Source organism: Lepidochelys kempii, chromosome 8 (genome assembly GCF_965140265.1).
Source record: "Lepidochelys kempii isolate rLepKem1 chromosome 8, rLepKem1.hap2, whole genome shotgun sequence".
NCBI lineage: Eukaryota > Metazoa > Chordata > Testudines > Cheloniidae > Lepidochelys > Lepidochelys kempii.
In genome coordinates, this window is record NC_133263.1 from 81,721,342 (window position 1) to 81,744,250 (window position 22,909).

The 22,909-nt window shown below is 38.4% G+C and overlaps 1 long non-coding RNA gene across 3 annotated transcripts in view; it reads left to right on the forward strand.

Annotated features, from left to right (window-relative positions):
* LOC140916574 (uncharacterized) overlaps positions 1-22,909 on the forward strand; it is a 110,181-nt gene that overhangs the window by 34,240 nt on the left and 53,032 nt on the right. Inside the window, exon 2 of one of the 3 annotated variants that reach the window (XR_012160555.1) lies at positions 5,792-5,932. The exons of the other annotated variants lie outside the window; for them this stretch is intronic. This is a non-coding gene — a long non-coding RNA (uncharacterized lncRNA). The remainder of the gene's footprint in view (positions 1-5,791; positions 5,933-22,909) is intronic. 3 annotated transcript variants of the gene reach the window in all.

The window sequence follows — 22,909 nt, forward strand, 5'->3', positions numbered from 1 at the left end:
GAAATAGTGATGTTTTAATTCAGGCAGCGTGATTTAAGGTTTGTTTACCTTCCGCGTCTGCAGGTTCAGCCGATCGCAGTTCCCAGTGGCCACGGTTCGCTGCTCCAGGCCAATGGGAGCTGCTGGAAGCTGGCGACCACTTGATAATATGATAATACTTGGATTAGAACTGAGTGTATCTAAAACCTTATCTAGACAGCAGGTTCTCATTCTTTAACCCTTTAAAACCTTGAAATATTTTCTGCTACATTTTAGGCATATGACTGAATACTTAGAGTTACTCACTTTTCCCTCCACCGATGCTGATGGCCCTTTCTCTCTGTTGACCCTCCTAAAGAACACAATGCATCCATAAGACAAAAATTGTCCAGATATGTGATTATGAATTTTTTAGAATGCGATTTGGACACACTAGGGCTGGACTAACCCATCACCAACTCATGTCATGTAGGGCACCTCTATTCATTAACTACTGAGCTCACCAAATGTCCTGGAGTTGAACGTGTCCTATTATGGGCCATAGGTCCTCAAGTTGAAATGGTCCATACTTGGTTAACAATCCCCTCGATTTCCCTACAATTTGTTTTTCATTCTTCATTGCTGCTTTTACCGTTCTCACCATTCGTTCAATCACTGCCATTTTCAGAATAATTTCAAACCTCATAGTTTCTAACAGCCTCAAACTCACAGTTCTCTAATCCCTATATGTAGGACTGGGATCTCACCAGTGATAATCAATAAAATCTCTAAATTTTTGTTTTATTTTATTTTTTATCTGGAAGTCTAAGTCAAACATTGCTCTCAGAGTCAAACATTGCTCTTCACTGACACCATCAAAAGAAAATGGAGAGGCCCCTTCCTCAGAGTTCTTTGTGGACTATGCATAGAGGAATGAATTGGGAATAGTGACTCAATGAGTGACCTTAGAAAAGTCACTTCAGTCAGTCCACTTTGATATTTCAGTCAGTCCTGTTGCAAATTAGATTCTTGATAAATAGATACTGACTCCAAACTAAACTTCCCTATATTAAAAAAATAAATGCATAAAAGAGAATGTGTGTCTTTGGCCAGCATCTTGCTATGCTAGAGTTCAGTTTAACCCTTTGAAATAAACAAATACTTGTTTTTTTCATGTTTGCAAATGACTAACATTATGTTTACCAAATACAATTTACTTTTGCTGGTATAAGCAGACATTAGAATATTCCATTTCCTCAGTGACCTGTAAGCCCCTTTATTGTAAAAAACAATTTGTTCATCTCTGCTTCATTCTCAGATGGCATTTTCAATTTCTAAAGTTTGTAAGTTGTTAATAACCACATGGCAGGATTTAAGGAAATACTTAAAGAAAAGTTTTAATACTGTTATTAAAATCTGCATACTCACTGAAATGTATATCACACAACATTCTCAGAGTGACGATCTAAACTCTACCATATTCTGTGGTCCACTAAGTTTAGAGATCTGGAATAAAATACCACTAAAATAAACCTGTAACATCTGATGAGCTCTAGGCTGCAGATGTAGGTTCATACTACACAGTACCAACAGCAATAGGATCAGGTGATAATGAAGAATGCATGAAAGGGGGGAAAGTATTTATGTACTATATAGCTAGTTTCTAGTTCTACATTGGTTTCTTTGCAACCAAACATTAGTTTGGGGGTTCAAGTCCCATACGAGGACTTGGGCTCATATACAATGCAGATACAACAGTGCCAACAGAAGGGTGCCATACTTCATTTGAAATGTCTTGTCTATCTCTGCCTTAGGGACTTATATGGTCCCCATGTCCATAACCTTTAATGTATTTAACCTCACAACACCTCTCTGAGGTAGGGTAGTAATTTATGCTCATTTTACAGATAGGAAATGAAGTCATATAGACTCCTCTTAGTGACTTGCAAACAGGAAGTCAATGGCAGAGTTAGGAATTGAACTTGGGTTTCCCAAGGGTCAGGTGAACATTCTAATCACTGGATCATCTTTATTCTCATGCTCCCAACTACACCTGGGCAAATATGGCAGAAACAGTGTTCAGAAATTCCAAATAGTTCTTTAGTTCAACTATGTTTGTACTTACTATGCTTATCATCCATTTTTGATAAACATTCACCATAACGGATTTTTGTTCACACAAATACTCAGGGAATTACTGTTCCTTGTACAAAGATCCATATTCAATTGTAAAATAAATTCCTTGTTCACTGACACCATCCATTTTTAATTGATTCTTGGTTATTTGCTTTTTTTTATTTAAAAACCATTGGTTGATTAATACTTTCAAGTGTCATGAACTATGGGCTTGAGTTCCCTGAGCTGAGCCTGGAGCTAGCCAGCTCAGCTCAGTTAATGATTCCAGCTGAGCTGTGGCAAAATCACCTGATTGGCTGGCCTGCCTGATTGGTTGCAAGGAGCCAACAGGTCTGCATTTAATTTCAGCAGCAGTGCCAGGTTGCTAATTGCTCAAAGCTTATGCCTGCAGCTGTGATCTCTCTTGTACCTGCCTTGTTCCCACCCTTGTTCCCTTGCCTGGTTTCTGACTCCAGCTCTGACTCTTGGCTTGCCTCCTGGTTTCTGTTCCTAGCTCTAACCACTAGGAAAGATTTCCCACATCCTGTTCCCTCACACCAAGGAACAAATATGTTCACAGAAATCCAGACTGGCTTGTGAGAAATCAAACAGAGAAAAGGGTAAAATTCACTAAATAATGCATTCACAATCAATCATTTGATCAATTCTAGAACACTTTTCAAAAAGCGATGGGGAATACCCTAATAGTAGTAACCAATAGCCGTTAATAAAGTAGCTTTCAATGTCTAATCTAATGTTCTACATGAGCTATCACTAATCAGACAATGATCGTTGATTTTCCCACATAATTTTTGCATTACCAGTTTCTTGTTCACTATTATAAAGCACTTTTGGGGATGTTAAGTATGAGAAAAGAAATATAAACTATAAAGCCAAATTTTCATTCAGTCTCTATTCCCTTAAATACACATTCTAGACTATTCCCTGGAACATACTTACAGAAAATGCTTTGAAGGTTAATTTCAAACTTGGCAGATTTCAGAAGCAAATTGAATTGCTGAACCACGTTTGCCATACATACTGCTGGAACATGCATGTGTTCTGAAAACAGTCTTCAATAGTATATTCATTGCTATAAATAGAATGTCAGGACATCCTCTGTGTACTCAATAGCATTCCAACTCCAATTTTGCAAAGACATGTTACATTATTCCTTCTACAAATGGTTAACCAAAATTAAGCAAGTCAGTAAGTGAGGGATATTAGGAAGACAAAATGCTAAGGACTAATATGAAATGCTTTTATTTTGATAAATGAATACATTTTACTGACTGAAGATTCCATAGATTCTCAAGTATTATTTCCGATGTAGCAAAGCACTTAAATATGTGCTTAACTTTAAACATGTAAATATTCCCACTGACTTAATCTTAAAGTTAAACATATGATTAAGTGCTTCACTGGATTGAAGCCTAAGACCCTAACTAGAATAGAATTGAATTTGTTAACCAAAAAGGCTTGAAAAGAGTGTTCCAGTGGTGGAAAAAACTCAGGGGCATAGAGGCCACTGAGTACTTTGAGCACTGCAAGTTTTCCAGTGGACCATCTTGTTGGAAAAATAAATAGGCAAACACCAATCCCTATTCTTTGCTGGGATTTCCCCCAATTCTAAGGCCCTCTGATATTTGTTGGGATTTTCCTGGCAGCTTTTTCCTTTGTTACTTCTCAGGATGTGAGCTGTATCAGCAGCAAACCTGATTTATAAGTGAACTCAGTAGGTGCTAAAGTATTAAATAAAGGACTTTTAATGATTCCTCAAAAGCTTAATCCAAACCAGGTAATTCAGGGTTTACAAAACCTGAGCTTAAATCTAATTTATATTAGTGCACAAAAGAGGTTTTAAGGAGTTTATGTTTCAGGTATCTTAACACAGCAATTAAAATACCTAGTTTGAAAAAAAGACAAAAAACAAAACAAAACAAAACAACGCACCAATAATCATGCTTTAAAAATAGCTTCTTTTATGTTGAATCAAACTAGATTCTATTAATTTTCCTTCTCTTTATATATACTGTAGGCATATAGTCAAATCTAGGCTTCTGAATCCATTACTTATTTATAAATATATATTGTACAGGTAACCTTTCTGCAAAGTATAACTAAAATAACCTAAAAAAATAATGTATACTGTGACTAAATTGACTAACTAAGGGATGGAATAGGTATGGCTGATTCAGCTAAATAAAGCCTAAAGCATAGCAAGCATTTAAAATTACACAAGAACTGTGTTTTTCTTGAAAGATGTCAGTTTTTTGTTTTTGTAAGTGATTTGGTGTGTCAGCTAATCTAGGCTGGACAAAGGAACTGTGTACAGTGCAAAATAACTTGTACACACTAGTTTTTATATTTTAAAATCATATATAGATTTTTGAGTAGGAACAAAGCTGCAGGAACAGAGTTAAAGCAAACAGTACCCTTGATTTTTAATGGATTGCACAGAGACCAAGGACCACTAGTATTTCGCAGAATGAGCTAATACTAAAGTTCTCTCATACAAACTATTCCGGGACATAAACTAAGAAACAGAGCTTTAAAATGTTGTCAAATATTGTAAAACACAGAAGGATTTTACATCAGACCTACCATTTGAACCCATTTTATTGCTAAATCATATTGCAAAATCATGTGTTTAGGAAATTCTATAGTGATGTTTTGTTCAACGTCCTGTCCCACTAACCCCTCCAACTAAAAAAAAAAAAAAAAAAAAATCCATGAAATCATGAGCAAAAGACCTGGGAAAGTATTCACACCCAGTGGTAAGGAAACATCAGCTAGGGGGTCCACTGAAATCCATATTTGCCTCCTTTGGTACCACTGAAATTAGACAAAATTACTGCAGGACGCTCTAATACCTACAAAAATAGCGCTGCAGCAATCTAATGTGTGATCCTGTAATATTCAGAGCCTTATAAACAAAACAGGGGTAGATAAGTTTGAAGCAGCACCAGATCAATGTAAAATAATTAGGCATGGAGCAAGGAACCAGTAATTCAGCACAGTGAACAGGAAAGGGAAAATCATCCAAACCACCAGCCAAGTGCATACCAGCAATATAAAAGGCAAATAGGGCATAGGACTGCTAGCTGAGGGACAGAATACAAAACAAGAGGTTTTTACTCTGCATGGGTGTTTGGAATACAGCATATATTTACTTTGACTTAGACTGGAGGCATCATAAAGCAGCACAGGTGTTATCAGGTGTGAGAAATATAGATTTTATGAGGGAAGGCCGAAAGAAATTGTGTTATTTGAAGCAGGGACCAACTTTTTATTCTGTGTTTGTACAGCACCTAGCACAATGGACCATGACTGGGGCTTCTATGCTTTGCCACAATGGAAATAATAAAATTATAAAATTCAGTGGCAAAAAGGACATTGGGAGATGACAAAAAAGGGAGTTTTTAAAATTATGTAAGCTCCATAGTTTTGTTTGGGAAATATTTATTTATTTATTTAGCATAAATAACATAACATTGAAAAGATAGGGGCAATCTGCAAATTAGGGGGAAATCCTGGCCCCACTGAAGTTATTGGGAGTTTTGCCTTTCAATTCAATGGATTTAGGATTTCGCCTTATGAAACTGGCACTGCTCCAACAGAACAAAAAGGTCACCACCAAAACCCCCTCTAAATCCCTCAGTGAGATGACAACCCAAAGAATGATGGATGTTCCATTTATTTCCCATCTTCAATGCAGTTAGGAGAAAAGGACCAATGATTTTCGATAGCAAAAAGAGTGGTGATGGCAGAGAAAAAGGATACAAGGATAGGATTTTACCACAAAGATGGGCGAGAGTACAAGGCACTTGACTGGACAGCAAGCATAATAAGGAGGAAGGTGAGTTGGTGAGATTTCATGAGTTGGAGAATATATTTTAATCAGCCACTCACATTACTATCGTCTAAGTTGTACTGAATCCCCTGCACGTGTTTTCAACAGATGTGGTGTATGTAGTTTTTTCCATCCCTAGGAGGAGTCCACATGTAAATTTTACACAGGTAGGGGCCTTTTACTATTTATATCTAGTTTTGTTAACATACAGTTGAAAATGTTGAGTTTGGGTCTTACGCCATCACATTTTAAAGGTCTTGGAGGTGCAACGCTTACATTGGTGAGCACTAACCTCGTGTGAGGAATTAAAGTTAAGGGACCTCTCACTTAAGTGCTCACGAATATGCAAAATTGGGCTCACACTATATAACTTAATGGTACAGTTTTATTTTACCTCTGACATTTCATTTTGCTCCACTCAATTTTAAATCCTCCATTGACTCTTATCATTTTTAACATACTGTAGTTACAACTGACCTCAGCATTACTTTGGGCCTTTCGGTCCCAGCTTTAGTGAGTCATGAAGGAATAGGTGTTCTATTAGCTTGCTTTTCATCTGTTATTTTAGGCTTCATGCCAATTTATTAACCCAGGGTATCTTTGCCAGTCTATCTTCTGGAGACCATCTCTCTTTCCAGCAGTCAATTATCCTTTTTTTGATTGCCAATCCAAATGGGCCCTTGGTAACAATGTAGCAAGTAATGACTGGGTAATGACTTAAAGACCTAAATTCTAATATAACTGATTAGTTTGCATTTACCCACAACTCTTCATAAATAAAAACAGCATCAGCAGTTGAATCTTATGTGCTGTTGTGAATTTTTAACATTGCAGCTTCAGTATTGTTCTAGTAAAAATGAAGTGCAGTACCTCTATCCAAATGACAAAAGATAATGGCTATAGAATCAGTGCAAACAAGTGGGTATTTTGCAGTTTTTGGTTACTGTAGCTCTCCATAAGTTGAATTTGATATAGTGTGCCAATGAAAACTGAGGTTCCATGTTTTCTGCAGGAAATTTGGTTTGAAATTGAGCTGCTAACAGCAGGACATACTGCTGTATTTTCCCCACCTTTGAAATACAGAACTCTCAGGTATTTAATATGAACTGTGCAGTTATCTAAATTAAATACAAAAGATTTAAAAAAACCCTAACACCACTCTATTTGTCTCCCAGATTGTCTTGTCCAATACTACAAGTAGAGCCAATTAGTGCAGACATTCATTTACTCACTGAGAGCCATGGGGAAATGTGGGTGCTCACGCTTTTCGGATTTTGGCTATAAGCAGTCAGAGTTCCAACCAAGGAGTTTGATTAAAATAAATTAAACTGTTCATCTCTTCTTATGGGGAGTGAAAGGTGATTTGACATTTTATGTAATGTTTCAAATCAGTATATTACCCAAATTAGAAGCTGTTATTACTGGAAGAAACAGGATTGGAAGAAAAATATCTCATTAGTATTAACAAAGACTTTTGGAATCTTTGTTGATCTGTAGTTGGACAGGTTGGATATCTAGGTTAGTCTTCAAGAAACACCAAAACAAGATCACTTCCTTAACCAAGAGATGCTTATGGCCTTCTTTTCTTGGGAAATTCTTTAGCCATTTAGTATGTATACAGTGTGAGGTACGGTTTTCAATATTTTTGAACAATTTCTGGGTGTAAGCTCTCGCTATACTCAAATACTGTAAAATCATTGAATATGCAGTCTAATAGTAATGTTGTTGGTCTTAGATACAGAAGGAGAACAGTCCTAAGTTCAAATGAGAGGGTGCATTGGAAAATTCTCCAAAACCTGTCTCATACGTTACCATAGGAAAGCGTTTAAGACTCTATGGGGAAAATAATAGAGTATGTTAGATGCACTCTGTTCAGATCTAATATCACAGGAAAAAAATACCTCCAAAATGTTTGTCAAGCCTCTCAAAAAACAACAACAGTGACAACAAAAATAAAATTTCATTGATCTGAGATAAGAAAAAAAATCATATCATAGGGGAAAGAAAATTTGACCAAAAATGCACTCTTAATGAGTGTTTTTTTTAAAAGATTTTCTGTCATGCAAATTCAAATAGAAACAGCCTAGAATATCATTTGAGGATTTTAAGAACAGAGATGCACATTGAAGGGTGAATAATGTTTCTGGCCTAAAAATGAAAAGTCATTCACAGTTCACTATGGATAAGAAACACCACAAAATGGTTATTTGAATACATTAAACAGGCTAGTAAATTGATATAACTGCCTTATGAATTATTGTTATTTTACATCAGCCATAAGTATGCTAGGTGCTTCTCAGAAGACAGTTCCATATTTAATATCTATGGCCAGATTGTTCTTAGCTCTTACACTGTTTCAGTGTTGGTGGAAGGAAAGGTTATAAGGAGCCTTTCTCCATTTGTCTGGCCTGTGTAAGGGCCAGGCAAAACCGCAGTCTCTGAGCACAGGATCTACTCTGTATCTGCAACCCTGGGGTCTCCTACTATCCTAAAGACGGTGAGGAGGGTCAAGGAGAAGACTGGGCCACATCTTTATGTACTGGGCAGTGAAGCTGATCCCATGAAGGGGTTTAGTAGCAGTTAATCTCTTTTCTGTCCTTTGTTATCAAGGGCCAGCTATTTCATTGCTCTGTTCCACCCTAAGTTCATTCATGGCTCTTACTTCCAAGTCAGTATTTCTTCTACTCTGGTTCTTTGTGGAATGTTGTGGTGCAGGGCATGACCTGTGAAAATGGTGAGGGTATGACCCCCTTTGACCTCTGATGATGATTGGAGCTAGTTCTGGCCATTTGAAAGAACTGGTGTCCATAGTGGAGCAGAGCTCATGTTTCACCGAGTCAAGAGAGCTTGGTTCAAATCCATTACCCTGAGAGGAAGACTTGGGGTCCACATGACCAAGAAAGGGACAAGCATTTTTTGGACACCAACTCAAACTAGTGAGGAGGTCTTAAAAGTAGGTTTAAAGGGCTGGGTGACAAAAGCCCACAAGTAGGTATAGAAGATTACAATAGGGTCATGGGAGGAACAAGAGGGAAAACAGGAGAAGGGAGAATTTGCTCAGCAACTTAGATCTCTCTACACAAACGTAAGGAGTATGGGAAATAAAAAGGAAGTGCTGAAAGTATTAGTACCTCAGCTAAATTTAGACCCAATTGACATCTGTTGGAAAAGTAGTGCAGCAAAACAAAAAATATCCAATTAGTTCTTGGAACGTAATGGGGACAACTTCTTGTTTCACAAGGTGGAGGAAGCAACCATGGGCACAACCATTTTAGACTTGATTAACAAGGAGGATTTGAATCTAAATTTGAATGTGGAAAACAATTTGGGTGAAAGTGATTGTGAGCTAAGAGTTCATCATTCTAAGGAGAGGAAGGAATGAGACCAGCAGAACAAGAACAAAAACAGATTTTAACAAACTCAGAGAACTGGTAAGTAAGGACCTATGGGAAGATAATCTAAGGGAAAAGGAGTTCAGGACAGGTAGCATTTCTCAAAGAGATGATATTTCATGCACAACAGCGATCTATCCCAAAGAAAAGATAGGAAAAATAGTAAAGTCTAATATGGCTGTATTAGGAGCTCTTTAATCATCTGAAAAATCAAAAATGAACTCTTCAAAAAGGGGGAATATGGACAAATTTCTAAAGAGGAGTACAAAACAAGGATGAGCACATACACATAGGTTCTATAAATACATTATGGCAAGAGAAAGGCAAAAGAAAGCATGGGGGGAAGAAAAGCTAATAGTGCTTGACATCAAGAAAGCAAAGGTATTTAATGGCTATTTTGTTTCAGTCTTCACTAAAAAGGTTATTTACCAGCTACTTAACACAATTAATATTAACAGCAATGGAAAGGAACACAAGCCAGAATAGGAAAAGAACAGGTTAAAGAATATTTAGAGAAGTTAGAAATATTCAAGTCAGCAGAACCTGATGAAATTAACCCTAGAATACTTAAGGAACTAGCTAAAGCAATCTCGGAACCACTAGTGAGACTCATGGAGTACAGGTCAGGTCCCAAAGAACTGGACAATGGCAAACATAGTACCTGTCTTTAAAAATTGGAAGGAGACCCAGGGAATTATAGACCAGACAGCTTAACTTTGATATCTGGAAAAATACTGAAAAAATATTTAACAGTCATTAGTAAGCACCCAGAGGATAACAAGATTCTAAGGAATAGCCAGAATGGAATTATCAAGAACAAATCTTGCCAAACGAACTCTATCCCCTTGTTTACAGCATTACTGGCCTAGTGGATGGGGGAAGCTGTAGATGTGATATATTTTCATTTTAATAAGGCTTTCAACATAGTCCCATGTGAGATTAACATAAGCAAACTAGGGAAATGTAGTCGAGATTAAATTACTAGAAGGTGGGTGCATAAATGGTTGAAATACCATCCTCAAAGAGTAGTTATCAGTGTTTTGCTGTCAAGCTAAGAGGACATATGCAGGGGGTCCCATGGGGTCTGGTACTAGTCAATATTTTCATTAATGACCTGGATAAATGTTATACAATTTTCAGATGATAAAAAGATCAGAGGGGTTTCTGGCACTTTGGAGAACAGATTAGAATTCAAAACAAACTTGAGAGTTGGTCTGAATTCAGTAAAATGCAAGACAAAAAAGACAAGTGCAAAGTACTTGTGACAGGGATCCACTCACCGTGCTGGCATCTCCTGCTGGTCACCTTGGGGATTAGCTCCACAGGTGGGTATGCCCACTCCCAATGGGGCCTTTCCTGCCATCACTTCTGCTCCCATACCCATGTTACTCCAAGGAAGACAGCATGTCCTTCATGATAGCCCTACCATGATCTGTGCTTCCCTTTCTGGGGGGAAAGTGTTGTAGTCCAAATGTCCCACCACTTCCCCAGTGGCAACTGCAGTCAATTGTCTGGTCACTTCCCCATTGCCCCCCAGCACCCTCTTTGCCCTTACCTCAAGGCCTCAGCCTGCAGATCCAGCAGCCAACCAGGACCTCTTCTCTAGCTTCCCTGGTCCCTGCTAGCAGCACTACTCTGGCCAAGATGCTAGTTTCCTTCTGCCTGCCAGGCACCCTCCTTGAGCTCCAGGGAGCAACTGACACTGCTCTGCCCTGCAGCTCTTCCTATATAGGCCGGCTGAGCCCTGATTGGCTGTTCCTTGCAGACCCTCTCCTATTGGCTGCTTTCTGCACAGCCTCCTTAGTGCCCTATTAACCCCTTGCATGCCAGTGTGGGGCAAACACCCCATCACAGTACTATGCTTAGGATGGAAAAATCAAATGCATAAGTATAAAATGGTGAATAACTGGAAAGGTGGTAGTACTACTGAAAAAGATCTGATGGTGATAGTGGATCATAAATTGAATATGAGTAACCAGTGTGATGTAATTGCAAAAAGGGCCAGTGGTACAAGTAGGGCGGTCTGGTCAGGTCTGCTGTATGAGTGAGCTCTTTAAAGCCAGTACGGCATACTGGAAAGACACAGGAGGAGCAGAATGTGGGGCTGCCCGTTGGCCCCATGCAGGCAGCTCCTCTGGCATGGCTGTACCGCCCCCAGTCCTTCCATGCAGCTGTGTGCCTGTATCTCCTGTCTGGGGTCTGTACAGCAGCCGCACCAGAGGATAGGGCTGAAAATAGTGCAGCCACGCTGGAGGAGCTGCCGTTGGCCCCACGTTCTGCTCCTTTCGCCACTGTGGCTCCCGGGAGAGCTCTGAAATGCCTGGCTCTTCTGGGAACAACAGTGACAAAAGGAGCAGGACCCCACGTCAGCAGCTCCTCCTGCGCAGCTGTACCACCCCCAGCCTCGCCCCACCAGCCCTGTCCTCTGTACATACCCCAGACAGGACTCAGGAGATGCAGCTGCGTGGAAGGGCTGGGGGCCATACAGCCATGCCAGAGGAGCTACCAGTGTGGGGCTCAGTTGCCAGAGTGTCTGAAAAAATATTCTCTGTTCTCAGAGAGAGCTGGTTTGAAGCTCTTCTGCTGGCAATTCCCAAAGCAGGTGTGACTCTGAGCTGGCTATTGTTCCAGAGAGAAAGCCCTCCTCTCCTCTTAGCATCCCACACAGCAGCTGTGCCAGGTCCACCCACTGGGAGTGCTCCCTGCAGGTAATGTGGGATGGATAATGGATAGGGGAAGAAGAGAGCATGGGGCCCTGGACTGGGTCATGTGAAGAGTCACATGGGGAGGTCATATGTCCCCCCACCTTTTTAGCTGGTGCAGCGTACTGGTAAGAAATGAATTCTACTTGCACCACTGAAAAAGGCTAATATTATTCAGGGGTGGATTAAAAGATGCGTTATATGCAGGACAGCGGACGTAACTGCCCCACTCTACTTGGCATTGGTGAAGCCTTAGCTGGAATACTTTGTCCAGTTCTGGGCACCACACTTCAGGAAAAATGTGGACAAATTGGAGAACAACAACAACAACAACAAAAGATTTAGGAAACCAGACCAATGAGGAAAGATTAAAAAAATCTGGCGAGTTTAGTCTTGAGAAAAAAATGACTCGGGGGGATCTAATAACTGTCTTTAAATACATTAAGAACTTTAAATACATTAAATACATTTAAATACATAAAAAGGGCAGTGATCAATTGTTCTCCATGTCCAGTGAAGGTAGGGCAAAAAGTAATTGACTTAACTGCAGCAAGGGAGTTTTAGGTTTGATATAAGGAACACTTTATAACTATGGGGCTAGTTAAGCTCTGGAATAGGCTTCCAAGGGAAGTTGTGGAATCCCTATAACTGGAAATTTTTAAGAACAGGTTAGGCAAGCATCTGTTTGATGTTCTACATATACTTGATCCTCCCTCATCCTAGGGGGTTGAATTAAATGATCTTTGAGGCCCCTTCTAGCTATACATTTCTGTGATTCTTGAGTAACCCTCAGCAGCACTTTTGCAATTTAATCCCTACTCTACTCAAAACTACCTATTCACAGTGAGGACATTCCGGTATATTGAGTAAACTACAAGCTTCCAGTGTACACATTAATTCTAATGAATACTCAATACATTTTGAAGGCAATCTAATGGCATTACATCTCTGATTATGTTAATATAACCCCCGGAGATTGAGGACAAGACAGAAACTTTTAAACAAGTAGATTTTTTAAAAAACCCACTTCTTTATGACAACCACAATGCAACCTAAATTTATGTTGTACAAATTGTAGGGATGGAAAATTTTCTGTTTTTAAATATACATTAATAATTTGCAACATTTTGGACTATAAAAATAACATGACAAGGAAGTATCCTGAAATATATTCAGTTTTATTTTATTAAATTAGTAAAATCCTTAGAAAGAAAAGGAGTACTTGTGGCACCTTAGAGACTAACCAATTTATTTGAGCATGAGCTTTCGTGAGCCACAGCTCACTTCATCGGATGCATGAAGTGAGCTGTGGCTCACGAAAGCTCATGCTCAAATAAATTGGTTAGTCTCTAAGGTGCCACAAGTACTCCTTTTCTTTTTGCGAATACAGACTAACACGGCTGTTACTCTAAAATCCTTAGGTGCATATTACTCTGTAAATAGAGGACATAAGCAGTTACGGCAAAGATCAGAACACATTTTATCTCGGCAATCAGTAAAACTCACAGCACTCAGAACTGTAAAATGCTTAGTTTCCATGAAATGTGTTTGACAATAAGGTTTAAAAAAGATCTGAGTGTTTGACTTTTTAAAATTAGTAGAGTATATCAAATGAGCACATCTGGTTTATGTTCCTAAACCTCTGGTCTTTAAGCAGTTCTGTTCTCAATTCACACAAAATACCATTCAGGATTGCGTGACACAGTGACCCTTCCCTGTAGGTGGTAGGCTGAATAAACCGATTAAATAGATTCCGGAATTTAGCATACATACAGCGAGTTAACACTTGCATCCTGAAGCCATTAGTAAACATTTTCGTTTCTCTACATTTTATAATATATGGATGACCTAGAACTCAGCCATTCAAAAACAAAACAAAAACCCCTGTGCATCTACCTGTCTGATGGTACAAAAATACAGAGACAGTTTATTAATCCTTTTCATCAGAGGTTTCATCATATTGTCAGATATTTAGATGCAAAAGGTGATAAATCAGAAAAAAAACCACTAGCATATTGAGTTTGTATTTAAGTTCAAGTAATTACAACATGAAGTTTTGTTATGGTTTCCAGCAATTTATTATTCTGTCACTCGTTAAAAAGCATTGAAGAGGTGGGCAGGTTAGGTACATAAATTCAAAAGACCAGTAAATATTTAAGAAACTCTTTTGTACTCAATTGAGTTAAAAATTAAATAGTGCTTTGGCTAGGAAGATTTCATTTTTACCATAACCATGAATAGAACATTCACTGTTATTTGTGTAGAGTGTAATTCTTTTTGACTTTGCCTTCCATTTGCCTTGAGGACAAGCCAGTTTAAAACTGTTCAGCACACTACACCATGCATAACAGGTAATCTGTCTAATTAAGGCCTGTAAGGATGTTCAAAGTAAAATATTGAAGAGCTTCCATAACCTCACTTTCACCCTCCCTATGTACCACAGCTTCTGAGACTCAGAGATACCCAAGCCATTAACTCAAGTATTTACTCTCTAAGCTCAAATTCTACTTTGCCAGAATGGTTCATTTCACATTTTACAAGTCTGTTTTCTCATTTACAGGCAGAAAGTAATTTATCAACTTTTTATATTACATTTCTCAGCTTGTTCCGATATTGGATGATATAATATATGCCTGGAAATTCAAAATGCGAAAGCACACTGACTTTACCCAGGGACCTAATAAGATTTATATCCACATTCTTTGTGTGTGTGTTCATTTGGTGCATTTCAATGAATTATTAATTATGACCAACAATAAAATATTATTTTGCTCTGATGCACAGCAAGAGGGAAGATGCCCAAGAGAAATCCATCTGACAGCTCAAAGCAGAGATGGCCAAACTACACTCACAAGTTTCTCATCAAGTATTGCATGACATGCATCTGCCCATCAAATGAACCAAACTGACTGAGTTATTCTGAAGATACAGATGTAATCTCTGGGGAGGGAAAGTCAAGATTTATTACACATTGGGAAGCATTGATTTGATTTATTTACAAACAGCAAAAGCTATGACAGTGTAACATCAAAAGAACTCATTCTATTTTTCAGCCTTATTTTTAAAGGTTGACATATGGAGTGGAAATGTATGGCAGGATGCATGTTTTGAACTTGTAAGTAGTCAGACACAAAGTGGCATATGATAGTATTTTGCTCAACTGCTTTAAATCATAGTTAAACTCACCATTATATAACTACCATGAATAGGTTAATTGTTTGAAAATAAATTTATTTTCTTTTTACCTTTACTGTAGTTTCCTAATTTAGTTTGCCTCTTTCTAACACAATCTTTAAGAATACTGTGAACACATATTAATGCATCCTTATACCATTTACATTACAACAATCTAGTTTTTTCAACGTCATGTAGAAAGTATCATTCATGTTTTATGTGCATAGAATTACATTCTTGAGGCATAACTTACTAATGAATCTTCTGTCAAAAACATACTTTACTTTCAAAGCCTGTTGTAAGAAGTGTTTTTGAAACTACAATCTACAAATATTAAAAAAAAACCCTTAAATTTGTTTTTCTTTACAGCTATCCAGAGACACAGAGTACACAGTGCAAAGTATTAAGGCAAAATGTCAAGCAAAAGCACTTTGCGTCTAAGCAGAGGCAAAATGGGACGAACTATATTTCTGTTTTTCTTTTAAATATCAACTTTCACTTTACTAAAACAGAGAATTTTGATTTATTTTGGTCTTTGTCATGATATAAATAAACAATTGATAAAACCATGTGCCAAGTATTTGATAGCACCGTGTACCAAACATAAAAATGTATTTTTAAAAACACTACTTATTATCTCTAAGGTCTTCAGTTAAACTTGAAAGCTATCAGAAATATATGGAGAGTATTAAATAGTCTTAATTGAAGTGACTATATCATAGATTTTATAAATTAATGAAAAATCACTTTTTGTCATAAGTAATGAAACATTTTTCATACTTATAAAGGATTACTAGGGATGATAGGAAATCTGTTTAAAAAAATCATACCAAAAGCTAGTTTAATGTTGATTTGAGTGCTAATGGATTTTGACAGACAGATCATGTCTATAATAGTATCGAGCATGCCAAATTCTTTTTCGCACCACACAGTCCCCAAGGGAATCATCAACCTATAGGCTAAAAGCCCAACCTTTGACCTCCATACAGTCAACTATCTGTCGACTGATGACTGGCCAGGCCAATGGATATGAATCCCCAATCTGTTATTCTATATTCACTCTAATTCTCGTTTTCAAGGATATTTCAGGATATTGAGTCTCAAAGGATTGAAGCTACCTTTATAAGCTTATCATCAATTGCTAAGGTCCATTAGAAATTGATTGGTTGATTTGAAATACAATCTAATGTCTCAGATGACATATCTTCCCACGTTCTTCATTACAGATTAGGCTCCTTAACAAAGCCATGTCACACCATCCTGTTTCTTCCTAGACCTTTGATCAGTACACAGGGAAGTAGCTGGTTTTCTGTGAAATATACCAGTCACTCCAATTTTCCAAACTATAATTTTTATTTTAAAAGAATGTTGTCACAATGATATATTGAAGTGCTGGTTTGAGTTGATTTAGTGCTCATCACTAACCTTCTTGTTCTTCTCTGCACAATCTAAATTCCAAAGTTAATAAACACTTACAAACATTGTCTTCTTTTTCCTTTATATCACTTTTCCTGGTGCAGTTCACAGTGGAAGCATGGAGAATAGGAAGAACTAGACTTCCCTTTCCTTCGCAACAGGTTCCAGGTCCTGCTGGGGGATTCCCCAGTGTTCCCAGGCCAGCCGGGAGATATAATCCCTCCAGCATGTCCTGGGTCAGCCTCGGGACCTCCTCCCATTGGGATGTGACCAGTAGAATTCCAAAGGAAGCCTCCCGGGGGCATCCTTATCAGGTGCCCGAATCATCTCAGCTGGCTCCTCTCGATCTGGAGGAGTAACAGCTACTTACAAATTCATGGATTTGAAATATTATGATTTATGAGCATTTGTAATGGATTTCATTATTTTAAATTTATAACTTTTTTTGAGGGGAGGTGGTAACAAAAAACCTTGCAATTTAATCTAGACATCTCAGCAATTGGAACCTTACAAATACCTAGATAGACAGGGCTCAGTGCTGTTGGGTATGGTGTTGAACCACAATTGCTCCAAGGGAAGTGCCAGAAGGCATTCTGCATTAGGAGACAGAATGTCACCCAGAGCTTCCCAGTATGTAAGGAAGTGTTCACCTCTACATGCAATGTACTCCCTGTCCCTCTCCCCAAGGCTAGCCAACACTAGTGCACTGAGGGAAACAGAGCCATGACTACACTATACCTCATATATTGGTAGTGGGGAGCCAGCAGTCCCTGTGGTCTACAGTCTGTAGGGACTACAACCCTGCCTGGTCCTCAGGCAGGCTACACAAGGCTATAGGAGGGCATGGGAAGGTCCTTATGCCGACATAAGACCTGTGAAAGGAACAATCTGTTAGCTATCTAGATTAGATATATTTTTAGTTGACTGTATTGAGATTTAAAAAACCAAAAAACTTTGAATATATTAAGCATTACATATCATTCCCAAACCATGGTAGGGTAATAAGCTTTAATAAAAATTGTAAGCATTCTCCATATTGGATATTCAGAAGCCAAGCTCCACTTTTCTATCCACTGACTATCAAAGGCTCAATAGTTTCCACTTTCCTGTGTTTCTTCCCTCTCCCAAGGGACAAAAGACACAGCTGAAATGACCTTCTATTATGGTAAATTGAGATCTAGCGACTATTGGCTAATTGTTATTGCAATTCGTCACCTAATCTGTAGTGCTGGAAATCAAATCTAAGTCTCTTGAGTGTAACCAGATCTTACAGGCAGCCCCAGAGTTTATGCAGGGAGTGTATTAACAATTGAGCAACTTCAAAATTGTTAACTTAATTAACAGTATCTGATCTAATAAATTTGGATGCTAAAATTAGATGAACACACAACCCTTTTCATTTGCACTGACAGAACTGAAAATTAGACATTTCTCTTCTATTAGTATGTTCTGAGTGAAGAAAAATATTAGGAAAATAGAAGAAACCTCCCCCTTACTTTATTTTTTTCAACAGCTTCAAGCTGTTAACAGTTACATTGTCCCTAGGTATGGGGTGGTGCATGTTATGGTTAAATGATTAGTTTAGAGCCTCTTGACATACAGACTTTTTCTGTTCGCCAGTATCAGCTGTGAAAATGTATTTCCAAGCAATTAAACCTCAACTCCTGCTGGTTTGGGAGCCATGAACCTTCAAATTCCAATTCAAATTTTTCAACACTTACCAAGGGTGGAAAAAATACAGCTATGTTCGTGAAAAATCACAAAGAAAGCTATTGATACATGTTCAAGTGTCTTTTATGTAGGGCCAGAGGGGTTGGGGGGAGCGTTCATATGGTAAATAAGGCTCAGGGCAAAAAAGGTCCTATTTTAGTTTTGGTGTTTTCAGAGCCTGCAGCACAGACTGTATTTGCTCTCAGACTTACCAACATGCAGGTTTTAAGAGTGAGTAGTACAGAACAATAAGGAAGGGCGAATAAAAACCTCCCCTGTCAAAAAAAGGGAGCTGCTTCTATTTCTAATATGACTTTGGGCCTGATCTTACATGTTTCAAAGTAGGAAAGAGCCGGTAGGGAATTCAATCTACACTGCAATCTATGAATCTGTAATGCTCTGTCTGAGGTAAGCACATGTGGTACAGTGCCCTGGAAGCGTTCTGTGTGGATGCACAGATCACCTATATGGCAGTGTGCTTTTTACACAAAGAACAACCGCCCACTCTGAAGACTTCCATAGCCTCTTCCCAAAGGTTCCAGCTGCCAGCAGAGGGAAGGGAGAGCACAGAACCCTCTTCCTAAAGACTGCCAGCTACTAAGTCAACAACTTGACTACATTGTCTATGCAGTTGCTAGCTGTTGTTATATTTTGAAGTTAATCTCTTAATTACATTCCATTAAGGTTGCTGGCCCATTGTTGGGAGCCACGGTATAGGAATGTCAGAGGATAGGATTATGCCAGTAATATGCATTTATATAATTTTCCCTGTTTCTTAATGGATATTTTCAATGTGTGCTTTGCTGTGGGTGTTTTTATTCTACTATGTGTTTCAGAGTGTATTATATTGGATAAATGGGAAAGAAAGAGGAACTATGATTATGTACTTGAGAAGCAATGGGCAGAAGCTCTGAGTTGGACACTGTTATAGCGAGCATAAAGTGTTTGGTTTGGGCAGAGGCAGCCACTGCCTGCAGTATTCCCTTTATTGTTGTTGGCAACATGTCACCATGGTCTTAAACCTGCATGAAGTGTATTCAGAATGACACTGACCAAAATTCAACTTTAGCATGATATAATTGAGGACAGTTTGATGTGAAGCAAGTTAATAATTTATATGCTAAAGTACAGTCTACTTGAATGAGGCACATAAAAATCAGCAATGCAGTTTCACTGGAAGGGCTGATGCATATTATATTTACCAAGAGATGGATTGTGTCCAGCCCATAGACTGGTGTGCTCTGTGTGTGGGAGAGGGTAAAAGGAGTCTCCCACATTCCCTCTTAAATGGCCTACATAAAGGTCCAAGTGAAATTTCAGACTGTTCTCTTGCGGGTACGTGGTGCCCTGATGAGGAGGAGGTAAGATCATGACTCTACTCCCATAGCTCTAACCAAGTGGAGACTATTCTTCATCTTGAGACAAGAATATTAACCATATTAATCTTCAATGTGATCAGGTGAGTGAAGCCATCAGATACTGATTGTGGATCACACAGTCCCCTTTTAACACTGGCTAACAGAGGAATCAAGCTATGCCCGAGGAAGGGGTGCATTTGTGGGAGTTCAGCATCAGTATACCCAGGTGCTCTGGGAACTATTCTACTTCATGAAAGCAGAATGGCTCTCTTGGGGGAGATGCAGTCCCACCACTGCCCTTACCTCTTACTAGGGCTGACTCTAACTAGCACAAACGAACCCCAAGAGATCTCAGTTATGGAGATGCAAGGTGAGCAATCTATCTTAACACAACCAGCAAATTACCATAAACTATCAGACAGACTAAGGTTGTTTTGTACCACTCTGGCATAAAGGTGCCTTAAAGTGAGCAGAAAAGGACCCCTGAGAATATCCTTGCACAGAGGACCTCTCCAGCTGGTGTAGAACTGGAAAAAGAACTCTACACTGCTCCCAGGGGTGCCTTGCCAAAGGGGTCAACTACTGCTATACACAGGGCTTATAGGGGGCCTTTGGAAATAAAACATGAATTAGGGCGGCCTAAGGGCTGTTCTAACTTATGCTGTGGTTAGACATGAGCATGAACAACCCAAGAATGCAGAGAACACAAAGTGGCTTAAAGCTACCTTTACCACTACACCACTTACATCATGCCCTGTGTCCTTGCCCAGGGATGAAGTATCAAACTCAGCATTTAGCTTTTCAATGATTTTAATAGCTCTATATTCCCATCTTTTACATTGTCTGTTTTCTATCAAGTACTCTTACCTGTATAAATTAATGACTTTTAAAGAGTGATGGGGTAGGATGAATGCAGAAAAATATAAATATTTTCCCTCTGTTCTTTTTAGGTTCTCATATTTCGCTCATCATCATATCTGAACTTTTTATAGTAGTGCATTAAGCAACATGACTAACAATTATTTTATTCCATTTAAAGCATTTCCCATACTTTTTCTCTATGACAAAAATGTTAGGAATCTGTCCTTTCCAAAACCAATCCATTACACACCTGGCTATTAGTAATAATTGAGTTATCATAGAATCATAGAATATCAGGGTTGGAAGGGACCTCAGGAGGTCATCTAGTCCAATCCCTGCTCAAAGCAGGACCAATCCCCAACTAAATCATCCCAGCCAGGGCTTTGTTATGGGTACTTTCCTGAGTCAATAACCTCCTTTGGAATGTAACCTTAATAGAACTCCTAGGGGTCTGTGCATAGTCCAACTTCAGTTATCTTGAAAATTCTATTTGTTAATTTCCTCCAAAATCCTACAGTCTTAGGGCATTTACACCATATATGCAAAAAGTTCCCTATTTTTTCACATCCTCTTCAGCATTTATGACTACCTTTTTAATATATTCTCCTTAGCTCAAAGGAGTGACATACCTGATAAAATATTTTGTCATTTTCCTTAATGGTTACACAAATAGGTAAGATTTTGGACTTCCTCCAGATATTTTCCCATTGTTCCAAGGTGATATCTGTAAGGTCCATTTCCTGTTTTTCCCTAAAGGTAAATCCATTAGTATCTTTTAGATTCATCAGTAACAATTGGTTATATCATGTGGCGATCAAGACTTTGAGGTGGCCTTTCTTATAATTACTGTTTCTATCCTCATTAACGGTCCCCTGAAACTTGGGCTTCCTACATGGGATTTTGTATAATAGTTTAATCACAAAGAAGCCCAAACTAGTATACTTAATACCATAAAAAAAACCTCATGGGGAATATTAAGTTCCATTATTTTATCATTACAGAAGAGCTTGCCAATGGTTATGGTACCCTCTTTCCTCCCATACATTATGTACTGGATTAGAGAACACTGGCTGAAATTTTGGTTTGGTTCTGATGGGTGTAATCCAATAAAATTCTACTCTCAAATTAATGGAAGAATGTTAATCATATTCCGTCGGACTCACTTTTACTACTTCATCTGATTTCCATATATGCCCAAAGTAAGTAATCATTAGAGGATGGTGAATCCTACAAGCAAATTTCCATGATTATGACTTGGATTTTTAAAGGAATTCACTTCACCTGTGTTTGTATCACTTTTGTTTTTTCTTTTCACAAACATTCTAGTTAATGAGTTTATGGGAAAGAATATTCAAGAAACCAGTGGATAATGCAGAAAGCAAACTTTCAATCTGAAAGTGTATTTACCCTAAGAAATCTGATTCTAAACATTATATGCATACAGAACAGGAACATATTATAAGACCTAAAGAACAATCATAACGTCAACATCAATTGAATAATTACAATGAACTGCCAGCATACACTCCACAGGCCAAGAATTCTTCTCTGAAATATTTGCTAAATAATTGTAAATAATATATATGTGAGAAAATTGTAATCTGTTTGTTGATAATTCAAGAACAGACAGGGAAATATTGTTAAGATGCACTAAAAAAATAGTGTACCCAGCTTTGGGTAACAAAGGTCAGAGTTTGCATCTTTGTTTAAGCTGCCACGATTATGGGCTCAGCCACTCTGGTCTGATATTAGTAAAGGGGCGATTCTTTGAAACTCGGGGGAAGAGGAATGCAGAAAAGACAGGGACGGAGAGAAGATTTCAGAGAGCAAGTATGAAAAAATTATATTTTTAATTCACATGAATATTTTTTGATAGACGCTGGGATGTGGCACATTGATCTAGATGGTGAAGAGGCTTTGTAGGCTCAATATTTGTGCTTATTGGAAGATAACCAAATGGGTTGAAAGCTTCTTCAGCAATAGGTCATTGCTTTCAGTCAAGCCATATTGTAAGAGAAAATTCATCTCTTATTTGTCTGACCCAAACTGGTGTTTAATGCCTACTTGCTTGTATATGCATCATTCAGCGTGAAGTGACCCATACACCAGACGGCTGAACTAAAGTAGACGTTCAGATTTATGTTGTCAGCATGAATCTGAATAGCTACTGTACTTAGGATTTGCTCATATACCTTTATGTGGGTCACCCCAACACTGAATAAGGACCAGCACATTATGATACTCTGGCTAGCATACACACACTGCCTTTTCCAAAAGGAATGTCAGCTCCATTCAAGCCCTATTATTGCTGCAACTAAGGAAAATTTAGCTCAAGAGGTAGTACCCTTTCTTCTTGAAGCAAAAGTACCT